The sequence below is a fragment of the Oryctolagus cuniculus genome, chromosome 3 (genome assembly GCF_964237555.1).
Source record: "Oryctolagus cuniculus chromosome 3, mOryCun1.1, whole genome shotgun sequence".
NCBI classification, from domain to species: domain Eukaryota; kingdom Metazoa; phylum Chordata; class Mammalia; order Lagomorpha; family Leporidae; genus Oryctolagus; species Oryctolagus cuniculus.
This window is the reverse complement of record NC_091434.1, coordinates 96,478,777-96,500,589: the sequence shown is the minus strand read 5'-3', so window position 1 is coordinate 96,500,589 and position 21,813 is coordinate 96,478,777.

Below are 21,813 nucleotides of genomic sequence, written 5' to 3'. Positions count from 1 at the left end.
CTACCTTTCAAATAAATCAATAAATCTCTAAAAAAGATTTTCATGAGTAAAATATTGTTTTAAAGAGGAATATTGGTGGCCAGCGCCGCGGCTCACTAGGCTAATCCTCCGGCTGCGGCACTGACACACCGGGTGCTAGTCCCACTTGGGGCGCCAGATTCTGTCCCGGTTGCTCCTCTTCCAGTCCAGCTCTCTGCTGTGGCCAGGGAGTACAGTGGAGGATGGCCCAAATCCTTGGGCCCTGCACCCCATGGGAGACCAGGAGGAAGCACCTGGCTCCTGGCTTCGGATTGGTGCAGCACGCCGTAGCAGCCATTTGGCTGGGGGGGTATGGAAGGAAGACCTTTCTCTCTGTCTTTCTCTCTCACTGTCTAATTCTGCCTGTAAAAAAAAAAAAAAAAAAAAAAAAAAAAAAAAAAAAAAAAGAGGAACATTGGGGCCGTCGCTGTATTGTAGTGGGTAAAGCAACCGAATGCAGTGCCTGCATCCCATATGGACGCAGGTTCAAGTCCTGGCTTCTCCACTTCCTGTCCAGCTGCCTGCTATGGCCTGGGAAAGCAGTGGAAGATGGCCCAAGTCCTTGGGCCCCTGCGCCTGTGTGGGAGACCTATAAGAAGCTCCTTGCTCTTGGCTTTGGATAGGCACAGCTCCGGCCATTGCTGCCAACTGGGGAGTGAACCAGTAGATGGAAGACCTCTCTCTCTCCTTCTTTCTCTGTCTCCCCTTCTCTCTCTTTCTGTGTAGCTCTTTCAAATAAATAAATAAATCTTTAAAAAATAAAGAGGCAGATTTGTATGGACATTATTTACATACAGTATTGTATCCAATGGCTATGGCTTTACATTAAAAACATAGAGAATTTAAGTAATAAACACACACAGCCTGTGGTTTTTGAATATGTTGTTTAATATTGGGCACTAAGACTAAGAAAATCACAGGCAAAAAAAATCTATGTCTAGAGTCAGTGATTCTAGAGAAAGTGGTGAATAAAGATACATCTGTATATGTCTATGAGAAATATATGCACAAAGAAAGTAAACACAAGGAAGGAATATAAAAGCCTTGAAACATTTACATAGTTTTCATGTTAAATTCAGGATACAGGACAGTATGCACATTATGCTATAATTTATTTTAAAAAGGGATATGTGCACATTTGTGTGTATGAAGACCATCTCTCATTAGTTGTACAAAAACTTGGCAATAGTAGCTGTCCTTAGAAAGCTTACTTTTCACTGAATATATTTTGTATTGTTTGGGTTTTTAACCAGGGCATATATTAATTAACAAAAAATTTAATTAGAATAAAATTATTATAATAAGGATAAATAACCCCAATTACAGATATTTGTTGTAGGATTTATTCCAATAGGAATAATTAGAGGCACATACATATTGATTATATGCTATGTAACAGAAAATTCAATACATTACCTCGTAAGTTATTGTAAAGTAGAAACTCCTATCCTCATTTATAAAGTTAGGTTGAGACACAAGCTTTCTTAAGAAAACTTAAGAATGCATTTAGTATCACTGCTATAATGTAAAAGAGAGGTAAATTTTGATCCCAGGTTGGATTTTGAGCCTCTTGCTTGTATCTACCATTTTACAGAAACTTACAGAAGATGATAGAATTCCAGTCTTATTACACCAAGACTTTTCAAAGATCAGAGCTGAGAAGTGAATAATTTCAGGTCTTTATTTGCCATAAAGTCAAACAGACAATCTGGTAGATAAACAAATGAGTCCTGCTTTTGAAATCTGAATGCTGAAAATTCTAAGGTTAAAATCAGGAAACCTTAGAAAGAGGGTTCAAATAATACATTATAAAAGACTACAGTCCTGTACGGATCTTTTCGCAGATAACCTATCTAGGCATTTAGAGTGAAGATGAAAGCTTAGAGTTACTTGAAAAGATAGAGAACCAGAGAAGATATTCAGAAAACAGGATGAAATAATTACATCTGGGAAACAGAGAGGTGAGCTCAGACTCTTGTTTTGGATATAAGTAAAGAGGGGGAGCTGGGAAAAGCAATAATTTCTTGCTTCATATTACCAGTCTCAATACTCTTCTCAACTGTTCTCTCAACTTCATTCACGTTCTCACGATTTCTTCCAAGCCCTGGGCTGATTTCAATAGAAATGACACATATTTCATTGACCTTCCTGTACACTCTTATTAAAGATATTCCCTTAACAATAACTGTTTTAGTTTTTGTTGGAAAATTTACAATTATACAAGCTAGCCAATTACTGTATCTGATAATAGCGAAGATTGACCAATGGATAAACATGCTGAGCCACAGCAGAATTAACATTGAGCCTCATATTTCTTTGTTATACAAATTATAACATAGTTTCCAAAGCTTTATTTAGACTGAGAGATCCTAATTAGACCTGATTGATAGAGGCCTAAAAAGTATTCTAAACTTATCTGAACCTCCAGTTAATGCAATATTTATTAGGTTTATACAATAAAATGAATTAATGTAAATGAAATAAATTTGGAATTTGGGATAATTCACTCACAGTCTGAGCTACGTGGGATTCATGTGTGTTAGGAAGCAATGTGTTTGCTGAGTCAAATAATAAAGTAAAGTCTTTATAAGAATTGAAAGATTTCATGTGAATGAATGTTGTTTCCAAGCATCTTCTATTGGGAAAAGTTTTCAATTAGCAAGAATCGTGAGCCGGCGCCGTGGCTCAATAGGCTAATCCTCCACCTTGCGGCGCCGGCACACCGGGTTCTAGTCCCGGTTGGGGCGCCGGATTCTGTCCCGGTTGCCCCTCTTCCAGGCCAGCTCTCTGCTATGGCCAGGGAGTGCAGTGGAGGATGGCCCAGGTGCTTGGGCCCTGCACCCCATGGGAGACCAGGAAAAGCACCTGGCTCCTGGCTCCTGCCATCGGATCAGCGCTGTGCGCCGGCTGCAGCGGTGGCCATTGGAGGGTGAACCAACGGCAAAGGAAGACCTTTCTCTCTCTGTCTCTCTCTCTCACTGTCCACTCTGCCTGTCAAAAATAAAAAAAAAAAAAATAAATAAATAAAAAAAAGAATCGTGCCTCGGATAAACCTCAATGGCTATGATACCGCTGCTGCACAAAGCTTCCAAGCATCTTCTAGAACAGTTATTTTCAATTGGGAGGAGATTTCTTCCTCCTCAAGGTTCATTTGGCAATGCTAGAGACACTTTTGTTTTAAGTATTTTGTGTGTGGGCTTGGGAGGGTGCTACTGGCATCTGCTAGGTGGAAGCTAGGGAACTGTGAAACATCCTAATCCTAATGAATGGGACATCCCCATAAAAACAAAAATTGTTCAACCCAAAAGTCAATAGTTATGAGTTTGGGAAACCTCGAAAACATCCATTTCTTCTGTCTCAGTATGGTTATTCAAGCTATGCTTTGTCACTCATTAACTTGGGCCCCCAAAAACTTTCACCAGAGATCCTTTGTTAGTCTTGTTATTGCCTTAAAAATCTTTAAACTATTAGGACAGAACTCTGACTTTCAAATAAATAAATAAATCCTTTAAAAAAAGAATGGAATTTCAGTACACCAATTGAGGTAAAAATAGAATTGGTGCTCTTACGACTATAACTTGAATGTCAGGACTAGATGGACAAACTTGTGCATCCCCTGTAGTTCTTCAACATCTCCCTGCTGCTTCTGCTGTTAGGGACCTCCTAAAAATAGCTTTCTTTTAGGAAATGATCAGCTCTACTCTAGTGTTAAGGAGGAGTGCCCTTCCCTTAGCTACTCAGCCCAAAAATTTAGAACAAGTCCTCATAAGCAAGGTGAACTTTGCTGAATACTTATTGCTACAGAAGGAAAGCAAAAATACAAAGATCGTTAGCATGGCCCTATTTTCTAGACTGTCAATAGCAAAGCCATTGGAAATTTCCTATAGCTGGCTCGCTCTTGACCTTGATCAAGCCTCAACCTTATGAAGTACCAGAAAGAAGGGAATATTTTCTCCCAACTTCAGCTTCCCACGTCCTTATTTCTAACTCTGAGGAAAATTTTCTCTGAAATTATTGATTGTAAGACTAGTGATTCATTTGGTGCAGAGTGGTGAAGTCATACAGCCCCAGAAACATTTTAAAAATCAGAAGAGATATCAGAGATCATCAATCTTAACTTCCACATTTAGATTGTCTATAGCCCTGCCAATCTTATCCCATACCTTTCTTTCTAGTATCTTTCTTTCAAGTTTGGTTAATTTCAGACCTTCAGGTTTTCAAAAATGATACAGCAAAATAAGACCATGTAGGTTTAGGTTAACTAAACCCATAACAAGAAAGATTTTCTTTTAACCAAGTTAAAAAAGAGAGCTGGACTGGAAGAGGAGCAACCGGGACTAGAACCGGTGCCTGTATGGGATGCCAGCGCTGCAGGCAGAGGATTAACTAAGTGAGCTAGGGTGCTGGCCCAAGGTTTTCTTTTAAATTTCAAAGACTACAGAATTTCTGCTAACCCTATGCCTACGTTTCTTGACCAAATGCAGCGGTCATCTTCTGCAGATGAACGTCTATGCTCAGTTCAGTGGTTGCTTCGTAATTTTTCTCAAAGCAGTGTGCTGCTGTTCTCGATAACTAGAAGGCTCACTCAAGAGCTGTTCTCAGAACAAAATAATTCTGCCCCAAAGGTAAACTAACAACTTCACCTTTTAAGAAACTTAAAATATTTTCAACACTTTAAGAATCATTTTTGCTCTATATCTTACGTATATACATACGTGAATCAGTGTACTATGGTCCAAGGAATATATTATGACCACAAGGATCTAATTATTGAAAATGTCATCAAAATACATTGTGATCATATTTTGTAAGCATGATATATTTTATCATGTACAACTGATTCATGTCTAACTTTAAAGACAACTTGCCCTTAGATACTTTGCATCGTCTGTTGAAAAATCATTCCCATGCCCTGGGCTGAAAAAGTATGCCGCCATCTGGATTTAAGACCTTAGTACAGAAATAAGAACTTGTTTTAAAATATATCTTGCTTCACAGTTATAAAAGGGATAAACTTCAAAATTTGCTCAATTGCCCTTTATTTGCTAGTAATAATGGACAACATCTTTACCTTTTAAACTCTCATATATTTTTATTAGTTGTTTATTTAACCAAGCACAGCAGCATTTCAGTAATGTGCATCTAAAATTTTACTGTTCATTTGCTTGCATCTGCAGACCCTGGAGGTTCTACATACCTGGCCCTGATCTTTTTCCACTCCATTTCTGATAAATAATTCTTGTCTATCTTTGCTTCCATCTCATTTGAAGCAAGGCCAATATTTTCTTATCTGCGTTCAGATGTTTATGTACATTTGATACGCGTCTGCCTTGTCCCTAACATTAAAGTAATCATATCTCTCCAGCATATTCTTTGCTTAACAATAATCTCACCAAATAACATTAATACATACATGCTGATGTACAGATATTATTAATAAAAACGGGATAGTTCCTTTATTCTTATTTGGTCAGAAAGCATGATCTTTAAACCACATGTAGTTTAGTGGCTACAATTTTTAAAAGAAAAATATTTTGTTTCTCAAAAAGAAAATTAATAGCCACTTTTTTCTTAACTGGGAGGGAGGAAGAAGCATTATCTCTAGGTTTTGCTTAAAGAAATGATGCATCCTTTCCATTCCTTTCCTCTCCTTCTCAGGGCCAGAGAGTGAAACGTTCTCAATCTCAGTGAGGTGACATGACTGATAGCAAAGAAATACTACTGTGATTCAGCAATTGCAATACCACTTCTGTGGCAGTGATAGGGCCCTAGAGGGAGTAGAAGTGACTGGCTGGCTCTCAGGCTCACCCAAAGACACCTCCAGGGTAAAACACAGCTTCAGTGAGTCTGAGGTGTCTGCTGCTTGGTGAGAATGGGGAAGGATCTGTCCCTGCTGTTCCAAGACAAAGGGGAAAGTCAAATGTGTGGTGCTGCCCCTTGACAAAACCTACTGCTTCTTACACACTGCCTACTCTTTCTCTCCTGTTAAGACCCTTGGCACAAGGAGTCGAACCAATACACTGACCAATCCATACTGTAAATACTGACAGAACCAAATAGAACATAGCCCTGTTTACTCACTTTTTAGCACGGAGCTGGATTGGAAGTGGAGCAGACAGGATTCAAACCTGTGCCCATATGGAATGCCGAAGTTGCAGGCAGTGGCTTCACCCGCCATGCCATAGTGCTGACCCTATTTTTACTCATTTTTTAAAGGATGTGCTAGCATGTTATTTTCTGCCTTTAGCAATTAACCAGAAAAGGGATGATACAATTTAAAGAGGTTACAAAAAGTTGTTTTTTATTTAAATAACATTTTCTAAAGCCCCTTCAGAAAATATATCTATACTTATATCTATGTATCTACCTATACACACATACACACACACTTGTATATTCATAAATGTACACATGCATACATATACTTAAGTATACAAATATATATACATCTCTTGTATATTTTCATGTTGTTTCTAAAATATTAAATTTTGTTTATAAATTTGCAAATCCATTAACTCTTCCATTTTTAGTGAATAAGTACATATAGAGTATATTCTAAACTGAATATTAGTTGTCATTTCATGTGTAATCCTATGAGATAATCACTGGCTACTTTTCCATGAATTAGTAAAATCGTGCCTTCTTCTTTAAGAATACCTGTCAGTGACTTCCTAAATACATGTGCTTGTGCTTTTGAATTGTATGATTTTCCATGTCACAGAAAGAATTATAGGCTCTCCTTTTATTTATTTGCCAACATGGTAAAAAGCACTTCTTTGATTTTTTCCTTGGATTTGTGATTTTTTTGCAACTTACCTGGTCATTTCTCATAAGTGTTTTCACAATACCTGTGAGTTTGGAGGGGAAATAGCAATCCTGGATTTTGTGCATTATCAATCTCTTTTCAAAAATCTTGACCACAAATGCCCAATTCGAGCCAGTAGAACCTGGGAAGTATGAAGGGTTCCAGGCACCTCTTATCAGAGAAAGAGTGAGACAGTGTTTCCTCATGATCACAGAAGAGCAGCAGTGAATCTAAGCTAAAACACTGCTCTCTGAAAGCAACATGTATATTCTCAGGAAGGGAAGGTCAACAGCTATAAGCACAGCAAAATCATATTACTTCACAACAACATAGAGCTGGGTTTCTTCCTTTTTTTTAAAAGAGGAGGAAAGTGGTTCTAATTATATCTCTTGTTCTTTCTCTTCTCCAACAGTTCTGAGGGAGCACACTGAGGACAGCTCCTTGTGTTCAAGTCCAGCTTTGGGAGAGAGAAGATGAACTGATGTTTTGGAAAGTGAAATCAAGTGGAAAAACATTGTAGTCTAGCTAACGCGATGGCTATGAAATGAGTACCACAGTGCACATACACAGATATTTTTTGGGAGTGGGGGGAAGGAGAAGGCAGCAACAGTTTGAAGCAAACTAAAGAACACACAGGAAAGATATGAAGGATATATGTCTATCTAGGAAGAAGCTAGAGACGACACAGGAGGGCGTTCCTTGCAGTTGACTGATTCCAAATAAGCCACTCACACATGACGCATCGTGCTCAGGTCTGTTTCCTACGTCTAGGTCAGCCATGGTCAACAGAGAACCATCAATCACTCCCACTCACAAAATGGAGTGAGAGTGATTGATTGCTCAAGACTGAATTAGCCCTGCCTCATTCACAGGAAACCTTAATGGAATCTGGGAGCCCTGAACTGGAAACTTGGGTTTTGGCCTGGAAATGGACCCCAAACCTTGAGGCTAAGTCCAGGTGTGCCCTAGTCAATCCAAATTCACAACTACTCGAGAAAAGCATTTAGATTCTGGGTTCCACACAGGACCTGTGTTGTTTTGTTTTTAACACTTTTGTCAGATTTTCTTTCTGAAAAGCATGATAAAAATAATATGGCCTTTTCTTCTTATTTGGAAAAATATTCCATTAGTATTTTCATTAAGAACATATTTACTTCTCTACCCCAATCTTAATAATAATAACTTCTATTTTAATATCTATCTAGTATTTTAGATATTACCGTGCACAGAAATATGATATGGATAAAATACAACAGTCACACATGCACTGTGTTGAAGCATCCAACACTTTGCTAGATGCAGTAGATTCTAGTCAAAAAATGCTTTCTGAAAACTTCTTGTTTGCTGTAGGATATAAATTTTCGTACATGCTTTAAAATGACGAAAATATTTCTCACATGAAGAGCAGTAACACTGTATTGGCAAGAATGTATAAAATAAGATTGACATGCTTCTTTTAGTAGTAGCAAATGATAGCTCTTATCTGATTCTCAACATAACATGGTACAATAGCTTAAAAGATATTAAATATGGAACATATTGCCTATGCATGTAAGTGCACTCACGCACACAAACACACACAGGATATAAAAAAAATTAACATCATCAAGGCAACAAAATGATTCCATGTAGCAAATATATAAACAGGAAGTGATATTTCTGATACGCTACTATAAGACCAAATACCTGCTCTGAACAATTATTATCTGTATTTAAATATGACACTAGATCCTTTATTGATTTCCATTATTTTCTAATATAATGTATTAGAGTTTTTAGGTGTGCACTTTACACAAGATAATAGACATTTGACATTTCATGGTATTCCTTTCCCCCTCTTACGTGGTTCTCCACATTCCTCTATTATTTTTTAATGTTTAAATCTATGGGAAAGGCTGATACACACACACAAAGACAGAGAGAAAGAGAGAGAGAGATCTCATCTGCTGGTTCACTCCCCAAATGCGTGCAACAGCCTGGGTTTGGCCAGGCTGAAGCTAGGAACCCTCAACTAACATCTAGGTGTCAGGAACCAAGTAATTGGCTCATCACTGGCTGCCTCCAGGCTGTCCACGGCTGGAAGCTGGAGTCAGAAAGTAGAGAACCAGGGCTCAAACCCAGGCAGTCGGATATGGGATGAGGACACCCCATGCAGCATCTTAACCACAGCAGAGAATGTATTTGCTTATTACCAATTTTTTTTTAAAATTTCAGAGGCATATTAAATTTTACTGAAATATTCAATAGTTCAAATTTTTGTTCATTAGACTCCTTGTTGTTTACAAAGAGAAAATGCTTGACATTGCTTACACAGAACAATGGTTACAAACCAGATATTTCCTGGACATGACAACCACTCCTCTGCTCTTGAATCTCTGCCGATCAAGGTTTACCGACAAGCTCGAGCTTGAATTTGAACTCCTGCAAGACCTATTAAGGACATTTATTTTTAGTGGAGGGCACGCTCATTCTTGAAATTCCTCTTCACCAAGCCTGACAGAAATCCATGTTTAAACCTCTTAACAAATTGTAGAGAAATGTTTTCACACAGGCTCTTAGTTGCTTGTGGGTTGCACTATTTTTATTAGCAGTGGAAGTTCTTCCTTAGCTGCTCATTCTGTTTACATACAACATCGCATCTATTTTAGTACACACTTTAAATAATGGATTAATAAAGAAATAGATCCAAAGGAATACATCTGATCCAGATTATAATCTCTAGAGTCAGCAAGTTAAAATCAAACTCTAGATCATCTGAGGCTAGCTAAAATTCACTGTTTCTGTAGTGAGGACATTTGAGATTGTTTCCTGAAGAGTCAAGTGTGGGATTGGAGGGAAGTGCAAATTTTTCCCTATAAAACACATATGCTTTGAGATAGCCAGAGCACATTAACAAGACTGCTTTACTTTAAAATATATACAGCATTCTTCTTGTTAAGCCATCACAAGCTAGATTTTAATGAAAGTGAGTTTTGGAACAAAACTACTAAGCACATATTGATATGATGGGTAGCTTTTTAAAGAGGAAATAATGTGGCTTATGTAGTGTCTAAGCATGTCTTCTGGTCTGAATTGAATACAATTATCTCTAGTTTTCCTCCTTAAACTCCTAATTGTGTATCTGAGATTGTGGCTGCATTTCTAAATTATTTACCATCACACTTCACCTCAGCAAGTCAACCATGTTTCTTTCCAAAATATTATCTTAAAAATGATGTTCAGCTGGCGCCATGGCTCAATAGGCTAATCCTCCGTCTGTGGCGCCGGCACACAGGGTTCTAGTCCCAGTCGGGGCGCCAGATTCTGTCCCAGTCGCTCCTCTTCCTCTTCCTGTCCAGCTCTCTGCTGTGGCCCGGGAGTGCAGTGGAGGATGGCCCAGGTCCTTGGGCCCTGCACTTGCATGGGAGACCAGGAGAAGCACCTGGTTCCTGGCTTTGGATCAGCGCAGCACGCCAGCTGCAGGGACCATTGGAGGGTGAACCAACAGTAAAGGAAGACCTTTCTCTCTATCTCTACCCCTCTCACTGTCCACTCTGACTGTCAAAAAAATAAAAAAAAAATGATGTTCACCACAAGTCTTTAAGCTACATCCTCTGTCAAACACAGAATCTGTGATGTAGTTGGTGATCAGTTTTACAAAGACCAAAGAGATAAATCTGGAGTGGTCAATTGCCAGTTAGATGCTTCAGCTGGGAAGTGGTGATTTTGAGAATTCTTCCTTCATTTCTTATTTCTACCTTTAAAGACGCTATCCACCACATAGACATTGATGCAAAGGACTATGGATTTGCAACAGAAACAACCAGTGGATAACATATTTGACTTAATTTAGTCTTAACAATCAGGAAGAGCAGCAAGACAATATTTATGATAAATAGAGCATTTTTAATGAAAGACTTTTTCTATTCCAAGGGAAAATAAGATTTGAAAACAGTATTTTTTTGTTTTATTTTTTCAGTACTTGTGAGAACACAGGTGCACATTTGCGAGTGGCTTTAGTTTGGGAATGGGTACATAAGGGATCATTAGTCATCAAGGACTGGTGAGTTGAAAACAAATTGGAAGCCATAGATCCTAGGGAATCTAAGTCACAAACTTGGTAGAGAAAATGTTCTCTTAGAACTATGTTTAAATCCATAGAGTGGGAGACTTTCTCTTGGATTATTAGTAAATGTCAAATAAGTAGAATCTTACCACAAACAACTTTAAACATATTTTGCCTTATCAAAGGTCAAAGTTGATTTTCCAGGATGCAATGTTGAATGTATTATATATGAACACTAAATGTGGGTATTTCCCACACAACAGATGCTAGAGGGAAAGAAAGAACAGAAGAAGAAAATAAAGGAGTTAATCATTTTTAGTTAAGAAACCAGATTTCCTACGTCCATTAGTTGTCACTTAGGAGATGACTATTTAAAGGAATGCTTGATTTGGGCAAGGTTGATACAGCAGAGGATAGCACTGTGTCTATTAAAATGACAAAAATAGTGATTAGTTTTGTGATTTATTCAAATAACAAAAGGAATGAAATCCTTGGCATATTACCACCCTAAAGCTACTTTACTGTTATTATTTTTATTATTATTAAATAAGACCTTTGTTTGTAGCTGGGCAGAAGCCGTTCTTTACAATTACAGTACTTGGACCTAGTGGCACTCTCAAAGATTATACTTTCAATTGTGTCTATAAATACTTTCATGAATTGTGGTACGCACTGTGTCTATAAACAGATATGTGATGATATTAATTATCAACCCACATCTTATTTCCCTCTTTCTTTTGACTTTAGTTTGATGACAATGATGGATATGAATTCCAAAATGTTTGTTTCAACATGCTTTCTTTCTTAGTCTATAATAAATATCTCTTAAGTACTTTCCTCCTTGGGCAATGTGTTTCTCATTTGCTGTGGCACTAAGTGTAAAGGTATGGCTGACCGCTAACCTGACATGTGCCTGTCACCAGGGACCGCTGATTCTTTCATCTTCTTAATGGACATTTCTCTACAGATGTCTGTGGCCTACCTGACTATAATCCTTTAAATTTTAATTCACTTTACATTTAGCTTGGTCATAAATACCATTTAGGTACCAATACTCTGCTTTATGCAATCCCTAAGGTAGTGCTTTTATTTTAATGAGGCCATTTGCAACTTAAGAGCAAAAAAAATTCCATCTTTGATTGAATATATTTGTCAGTTTTATTCCCGATTGGCATTTTCATGGGAAAACTTGGATAAAACTAAAGGATGGCTGCTTACCAAGCGGGATAAAAGTTTTAGTATGTTTGTACTTTTGAAATTAAAGAATAAATGGTCTTTGAAATTCATTTGGAAAACATCAAAGTAATTCCTGGTTATAATCAAAAGTAAAATCAAGAATTAAGTTAGGTTACAATTAAATTTACATAAACTTTTTTTCTTTTTCTATTTGAAAAGAAAAAAATGCATTGAGATTCTAGTTAATAAACTATTCAGGTAATGGGCTAGAATGTTACAGAATATTTTCAGATAGGCGTTTTTGTGATTTTGTTCTATTCCAGTGTTAGTTTCTTCCTACAAGTAATGCAGTATGCCCCCAGCATTTGGGAATAGGTAAATGTCTGTTGACTTTCATTTTTTTTAAAATTAGTATGAATTTTTTTAAAGCATTACCTCTGAGGATTATATGCACAGGCTCTGATTATGGGGCCAAATTCTCTACTCTAGTCCTTGCACTTTCCTGAATGCATTTCAGAAGACTATAAATTGATATATCTGATTTGTATGCATATAAGTTGTCAAAGAGTAAATTACAGGTTTGTTCTGCATGTTAGTGATATAGTACAATTTTGTTTGGAGGTAAAGGAAACAGAAGAGTTTAATTTCAGAACATCAGAATTGAAATAGTTTCTTGTGAAGCAATACGACTTTGAGTATTTAAAATACTGTAACAGGGAGCAAGTATTTAGACTAGCAGTTAAGAAGCCTTCATCCCATATTGTTCAGTATCTGGGTTTGACTCTTAGCTCTAGATATTGACTCCAGATTCCCATTACTGTAGACTTGTGAGGTAGCAGTGGTGGCTTAAATAACTAAGTTCCAGCTACCACATGGAAACCCTCATGCTTTACCAACTCTTGGTCCAATCTTAGTTGTGGCGTTGGGGAGTGAACCAATAAATGCGAGTTCCCTGTCTCTCTGCCCTCAAATTATGTACATTTTATATAATATAAATAACCACATAATTTATAATTAAACTAATTAATAATAAATGCTAAATTATAAATAAATGTGTTTAAAATGTTTATAAATTTAAAAATATAAAATAAATTATAAACAAATAAATATCATTAAATCATATATATAAAATTGAATGTTAATTTCATTGTTACACTTAGCTATCCAACTTTTGTTAGTAATATCCTTAATTATGAAAGAAAGTCATTTCCTTAAATAAGATATATTATAGTCTAGCCTTCAACACAACAGAATAATATTTGTACTAAGGATTTTTTTTCTTTTTTATTTGATCCTTTCATCCAGTTTTATGATGTTATAATTATTTGACAAAAGTAAACCTCAGAGAGGTTACATGTCACATAATAAGACATGAAGCTGGAATTTAAATCCAAATCACCAACAATTCTAACATTTTTATTTCGGTCCTAGACACTGCCTCTTCTCAATTTACTAAGTACAATTTTTATTTGTTTGTTTTTAGATATTAAAGATTAGCTATAGCTTAATAAGGCTAGGCAAGACCAAATGTGGAAACTGACATTCTGACATACCATTAGCAATGTTAAAAGAAGGGCACTTTATTTCAGAAGTTGGCAAACAAGATTGCAAATTTCAGCAATTGCCTATATGTAATTTAGTCTTATATTTGCAGGTTTTTATTCTTTTTTTTTTATTACTATTTTTTGACAGGCAGAGTGGGCAGTGAGAGTGAGAGAGACAGAGAGAAAGGTCTTCCTTTACAGTCGGTTCACCCTCTAATGGCCGCCGTGGCCAGTGCGCTGCGGCCAGTGCGTTGCGCTGATCTGAAGCCAGGAGCCAGGTGCTTCTCCTGGTCTCTCATGCGGGTGCAGGGCCCAAGCACTTGGGCCATCCTCCGCTGCACTCCCTGGCCACAGCAGAGAGCTGGACTGGAAGAGGAGCAACTGGGAAAGATTCTTGTGCCCCGACCAGGGCTAGAACCCGGGTACCGGCGCTGCAGGTGGAGGATTAGCCAAGTGAGATTTATTTATTTATTTGAGTTACACACAGAAAGAAGGAGAGGCAGAGAGAGAGAGAGGTCTTTCATCTGCTGGTTCACTCCCCAGTTGGCCTCAGTGGCTGGAGCTGTGCCATTCTGGAGTCAAGAGCTTCCTCCAGGTCTCCCACATGGGTGCAGGGGCCCAAGGACTTGGGCCATCTTCTACTGCAGGGTTTTTATTCTTGAATGAACTTTTACACTAATAATGCACATTTTGTCTAAATAATAGTTTATGTCACATGTGAGGATTTATAAATGGACATAACACCACTACTTTATTCTAATACACAGTGGCACAAATGTTTACATATTCTACAAAAAGCTTTCATATGTTACTGTTTTATCAAGTCATTAAACTACATAGGAGACTCTTCTTGCACTGAGAAATATATTTATTGGTTATGGCTTATCACCCAGAATATCAGTTACAATGATACATGGTAAGTCTGTGACAGTTCGTTCAAAGAATAGTTCCTTCAAAGAGTGTTCTGTGAAACATGAATATATATACACATAAGCTGGTTTTTAAGTTCTAGATTTCTGACATTCAGAAACTTATTTCTGAAGGAGAATAAAGGGCGGGGAGAAGAGAGAGAGAGGTTTTTTTAAAAGTTTTATTTATTTATTTGAGAGGTAGAATTACAGACAGTGAGAGGGAGAGACAGAGAGAAAGGCCTTCCTTCTGTTGGTTCACTCCTCAAATGCCCGTAACGGTGGGTACTGCGCCGATTCAAAGACAGCAGACAAGTGCTTCTTCCAGGTCTCCCACGCAGGGGCAGGGTCCAGAGGACTTGGACCATCTTCTACTGCCTTCCCAGGCCACAGCAGAGGGCTGGATTGAAGAGAGCCGGGACTAGAACCGGCGCCCATATGGGATGCCAGAGAGAGAGAATTTTTCATCAGCAGGTTCATTCTCCAAATATCTGCAACAACCAGGGAGGGTCAAGCTGAAGCCAGGAACCTGGAGCTCCAGGTGGTGCAGGCTCCAAGTACTCAAGCCATCTTCTGCTGCCTTCCCAGGCACATTAGCAGGGAGTTGGATCCAAAGTGGGACAGCCAAGGCTCAAACCAGGGCCCATATGGGATTTCTGCATCACAGCTGGTGACTTAACCCACTGCTCCACAACACTAGCTCCCTATTTTTTTAATTGTTCACAGTTGTTATTATCAATATTAACATTTTGTTTTGTAATTGAGAACATTCTGGCCTAGAAAAAGCAAATGGTAATGCATACCCACATTTCTATTTGATTACAGTACCAAAATCATTCTTATTTCAATAGCCCCATAGAGGTGCATAGTCATTACTTCATACAATTTTGATTGGTAAAAGGAAATTCTGAATGCTGCTGTCACTTTTGTCACATGAACCTACTGTCATTTTTAAAGTACTAAGGTAGAACTGAGCATCAGTTGGCATGTTTCTTGTATCTTAATAGATTTTTCAGACGTAGTGTTTCCAATATTTTATGTGTTTAAACCTGAGCTATTAAATTATGGGAGCCTCTTCCCTCAAATCTTGTACGCCTCATAGTCTTCCTAATCCAACTTGCTAAAATCAAAACTCTCATTCTTGGTTTCTCTTTGTCTCTCACACTATACATCCAAGCCACCAGTAAACACTGTTATCAGCAGCTTTCATATTCATCCAGAACCCAATTACTTCTCCTCAACTGGACTACAGTCTTTCTGGCGCAGGGCACCATCTTCTGTCACATGAGTTACTGTGATCACTCCCTGAGCCATTCTTGCTGCTCCATCTCCCATTCAGTCTATTTTCACCACAGTAAGAGAAATCATTTAAAACCCAAAAAGTACCATGTCATTTATCTTTTCAAAATCCACTCATGTGCCTTCTCTCACTCAGAATAAAGTCTAATATGCTTACTGTGCTTTGTAAAGTTAATCCAAGGTCAACCTGTAGCTACTGTCACCTGCCTGCTCACTCTTGCTCATTGTACTCTACAATCACACTGGCCTATTCACTGTCATTTGGAGACACCAGGCAGGCTCTGGCCTTAGTGCCTGACAACCAAATTTCCTTTCTGGAAAGTTCTTCCTGAGATACCCAAATAAGTGGTCCCATTATTTTTTGTTGTTGTTGTTGTTGCTTTTATTCAACACCTCAGAGAGCTCTTCTTTACACTCTCCCCATCTCTGTTTATCCTCTTTCCTTGCTTTATATAGGCAGTCAGAAAACGATGGCCAGCAAGCCAAATCCTGATTAGTGCCTAGTTTTGTAAATAAAGTTTAGGTGGAATACATTCACTCCTACTTGTTTGCACGTAGTCAATGATTCATTTTGTGCAACAAAGGCAAAGTTCAGTAGTAATGACAGAGACAATCTGGCTCCCAATGCCTAAAATATTTACTATCTATGCTTGCACAGAAAAAATTTTGTTAACTTGTGATGTTCCTCAGAATATGTCACTCTGTAGCACACAATGCACTTTTTGTTTCATTATTGTCTTTCTCGTTATTCAAATGTAAGCTCCTTGAGAGCAGTTGTCAACATTGTGATTATTGCTGGTCTGCCAGAACCTAGAATGATGTGTGGTACACAGGGTGTTCAATGTTTTTTTTTTTTTTTTTTTTAATGCGTGAGTAAATGTACTGGATGACATACTCTGAGTCCATACATTCCCTGAAGATTATATTCTGTACAGTTCTCTCTCTCTGACATTTATTACAATGCAAAAAAAAATTTATCTTATTAATAATGGTAATGGGAGAGATGTCAAAGTTTGTGGAAAATCAAAATTAAAATATGATTATTTTGTGCAAAAAATTTGAAGTCAATGTGTAATTTTTTCTTGGCATTCATATTTTGTGAACTCTTTGAAGTCTCCTCATATTTAGGGTGATGCAGTGATTGCAGTCCATCAACTTCAGATTCAGTCTAGAAAATAAAGATGAATTTATTCCATGGAAATTCTTTTTTTAAAAAAAAATTATATTCATAAATGAATTTTGATGAAGAGGTGAGCCACCTGTGACACTATACGTGAGAATAGGGAACAGGGAGGACAAGAGATGTTCCTCTTGTATTCATTATCAAAAATAAATAATTCAAAAATCCTGTGAGATCATTAAAAATTACCAACTGAAACATGTGTCTGGGGTGTTACACTTTTAGAAATATCCAAATCTAAAATCATAATTGAATTAGTTTCTTGATTTTTTTCATGTGCCAATTGTATAAATATGAGATGGACATTATTAAAATATCATTTTTGTGGGGTTATCTTGAGCATTAAATGAGGTGAATATCATTTAACCTGTCCTAGATTGGTTAAATATGTAGCAAATGCAAGCTTACTTTGGGAAATCTTAGCTAACTTTACTTAAAGACAATAAATGTTGACTTTATAGGCCATCACTATCATGGAGAACATTTTTATATATGAGACTACTTCAAAACTTTTGTGGAAAATGGAATTAAATGATTTTGGTTGTAATTTTTGTGAAGTTCATGCAGTTTTTTTTTTTTTAAATACACACTTCCATGATTTTTTTTGAGGATCCCACATATGCAAAGTTGATTTGGTGTCTTTCTTGCCATTGGCTCAGTATTCTTTCTTTGCATCTTTCCAAAGATGCTTCATAAAAATTTGAATTGGGCTGATATGTATTGATGCAATTTTGCACTAACTGATTGTGTAGTCTTAAGTGAGTTATTTAATGTCTTTGACAGTTTCTCTTAATGCACAAGATGTTAATTTCTACCCAACAGTGTTCTTAGGAGTAGGAAAGGGTTCTGGATGTAAACTACTTATCAAAGCATCTTGCATATTTTACATTCCAAAATTTACAATTATCACGCCCTATTCTTTTCCAAACACTTAACTCCTCAGGCCAATCATACAGGCCATGGTTATGGTACATTTGCTAGTATATTTGTCAACTAAAACAAATTTACTAAGAAATGTGATGTAGTTTGTAGTATCCTTTGGAACTTTTTTAACACTATTTGATACTAATAGTATTAAAAATTTAATAAACACACACACATGAAAATAAGTAAATTTAATGCAAACACATACATGAAAACTTGAATAAATAAAATAAGAAAAATAAGAAAGGGTAGAAAATCCTTCTCTGATATGATATCATGAAAATAATGTATAATTCATATGATACGGTGTGGATAATGTATAATTCTCCCTGTATTGGTCATTATTTTATTGGACACATCCTCATGGACCTCCTGACTTGTACTTACACCAATTCAGCTTATATATTTCTGGAGTGAAATTTCTAGGTTTCTTTTGTTGTATTTTGCAAGTTAAAAAAGAGCCCAGTTTGCCCCATTGTAGACTACAACTTAGCATCTTTCTTTTCTAGATGTTTTCTTCACCGATGCTGTATACAAGCTAGAGTGAGGAAAGTCCTTCCCACTGTGCACTGGAGAAGTCTTTCCTAGACATACAGTCATACATAACCACTTAAAGCATTTTTTTTTCGGGGCCAGCTCTGTGCCCTAATGGGTAAAGCTGCTGCCTGCAGTGGCGGGCATCCCATATGGATGCCGGCTCAAGTCCTGGCTGCTCCATTTCTGATCCAGCTCTCTGATGTGGCCTTGGAAAGCAGTAGAAGCTGGCCCAAGTGCTTGGGCCCCTGCACCCACATGGGAGACCTGGAAGAAGCTCCTGGCTCCTGGCTTCGGATCAATGCATCTCTGGCTATTGCGGCCATCTGGGGAGTGAACAAATGAATGGAAGACCTCTCTCTCTCTCTCTGCCCCTCCTTCTCTCTCTGTGTAACTCTGAGTTTCAAATAAATAAATAATTCTTTTTTTAAAAAAATTTTTATTTGTGTCTCCTGTACTCGTTATTTTACCTTTATCTGCATTCTCCTTTGGTTTCAACTATGTTTGATTAGGCTGTATTTTGACCTGTTTCTAGCTAGAAAAGGTTCTATTCATAGACTTTTACAAACTTTTCCAATCTTACTCAGAGTCAGTTATTTTTCCAAAAGATCAACAGCTATGGAATTCAATATGTTAGCTTCAAATAGTGACCTCTTTAAATTAACATTACAATTAGCAGTTGTTCAAGGGTGATTGTATGTTCTAAACAAAGCAGAGCTTTGTCAACCTGGTGAAGCAATTAGAGTTTATCTTTCTCTTCCTTCTCTTCACTGAAAACATGACTATCCTGGATTCTATTTCCTTAGGACTCTGCTTTAGTTGGTTGGCATCAATGCTCAATGTTGAGTTAACATTTTTCATCATAGTTTCACTTCCCAAATCTCTTTCACATTTCTGAAATTTCCATTCAACATCTTTCAAGGATTCAAATATATTTTTAAAACAGTATTTCACCATGTTTCTGTTTGGGATAAATTTTGCAACTGATGACTCACTATAGTTAAATTGGCAGTATTTTTATTCCTAAATCTTACATCAAATATTAATATGTCTCATAATTTTTTTTTTTTTTTTTTTTTTTTTTTTTTTGACAGGCAGAGTGGACAGTGAGAGAGAGAGACAGAGAGAAAGGTCTTCCTTTGCCGTTGGGTCACCCTCCAATGGCCGCCGCGGCCGGCGCGCTGCGGCCGGCGCACCGCGCTGATCCGATGGCAGGAGCCAGGAGCCAGGTGCTTTTCCTGGTCTCCCATGGGGTGCAGGGCCCAAGCACCTGGGCCATCCTCCACTGCACTCCCTGGCCACAGCAGAGGGCTGGCCTGGAAGAGGGGCAACCGGGACAGAATCCGGCGCCCCGACCGGGACTAGAACCCGGTGTGCCGGCGCCGCTAGGCGGAGGATTAGCCTAGTGAGCCGCGGCGCCGGCCAATATGTCTCATAATTAATTGTCTCTTAGATTCAATGGTATCAGAAGCAAGATACTTATAGAAAACCCAAGACATTAATTTGGGATAATCAATTACTACTGGCTGAATTTCAGACAAAACAAAATGCTAATGTGAAGGTTAATGTTAGCCAAGGCACAACATCCTTGCTTTTCCCAGTCACAATGAAGGTGATGGGTGGTTCTAGCTATGAAGACACTCCAATAGAAACATCTCAAAATTTAGCTTATGCAAGAAACTTGCATTTTAAGAATAGAAAGGCTGACAGTGTTTCCATAGGATAAGTTCTTGTTGTTCAGAATTCCAGAATGGCTTAAAGGAATGTAAATAAAGAGGAGTTATGGGATAGAGTGCATCCAGAGAAACTGTCCGCACATTTCAGCGGAAAGTAAGTGAAGTTTCTGTTAAATGATACTTGCAGCATTCATTCTGGCTTCCCTGTGTCTATTTGGTTAAGTTTCTTCATAAAGTATAAGTGTGACACTTTGTCAATGTGAATGGGACAGAAGGAAAAGAAAACATAATCTATTCAGTTTCCCATGATTGAGTTATTTATTTTAATCATTTGCCCTGTCTTATACTCCTTTCATGATTCAGAAATTTGGGAAGAATATTGCCACTTAGGAATAATAATCACAACACCAAGTCTAGTGTCTGACACGATGTCCCCAGCATGGATTTTTAGAAATCCCTGGGCTCTCTGGATCCTGTACTTGCAATGGGAGGAATTTGCCACTAGAGTGTGATATTGCAAATTACCAACAGAACAGATGTTCATTTGTTTTCTAGTGAATTCTACAGCACAATGTCTGAAATGTTAATACTTTGAAAAATTTTAACCATATATTTGCCCAAAAATGTAGCTAACATGTTATTAGCACTTTATAACATAGCATCATCAGTCAAAATTAAAGAATTAGAATGTAGGCTGAGTTGCTAACCAGTTGTCCTAAGTTCTTGGTTAAGACACAAATTTGTGCTACTTTCTATGAAATCACAGAATATATATATAAATTCAATTCATATGTGGGGAAAATTCTCTGAATTTTGTAATATTTTCTAAATATTTCTAGTGAGATTGATCCATTAACTTCTTTATGAAATAATGAGATTATATGATCTTTGTGATTCTTTTATGTTTTAAGGGTGAATTTTTTTGAATTACATGGATTTAAATATGGTTGCTAAATTAATCTCATATTCTCTCTAAGTTCTGATATAATGTCCTAAAAACCTCTTGGTTAAATCAAAGATATTCTAGTACAAGGAATTATCTTTCTCTAAACTTTGAAAAATTACATGTGGCCTTTTGTAATTTTTTATTGACAGTCTATCTTTCCAATAACAAACCAGGGACTTCATCTCTATTTGTAAACATGAAGTTCCATTTGTTCATAACCAAGGATAAGAAGGTGTCAGAATAACACAATTAAAGATCTTTTTATTTTTTTTCCCACGTATCTCTGTGAAGTAGACCCAAAAAGCAAAACCCAAGTCTAAGTCTTAGTTTATTGGACAACACATTTAATGAGTGATTTGCGAACCCATCGTTATTTACAGAATATATAAAATCAAAAAAAGTTGTAACCATTTTTATTTTATTTCTGCCTTTTATTTTTCTGGATAGTCAAGGTTCACATTTTCTTCTCAGGTATAGCTAATATGCAGGCCAGGATTAGCTAACATCAAAAAGTACCCTGAGCAAGTAGGAACAATCATGTTATACATAAAAGGAGTACAGGGTCTCCAAAAGTCACCATAATCACCACATATGCTGTGTCTGATCTTGTTTGTGTCTTCTTTGTCTACCCTTTAGTGTTCTTTAATCTCTGTCCTCTCAGTCTACCATTGTCTGTACACTCGTAAGTTCTCTCCTCCCAGTTATATTAATTTATTTGGTCATGCAGAAAGCATGTATTTTAGTAATATGCACCAAAA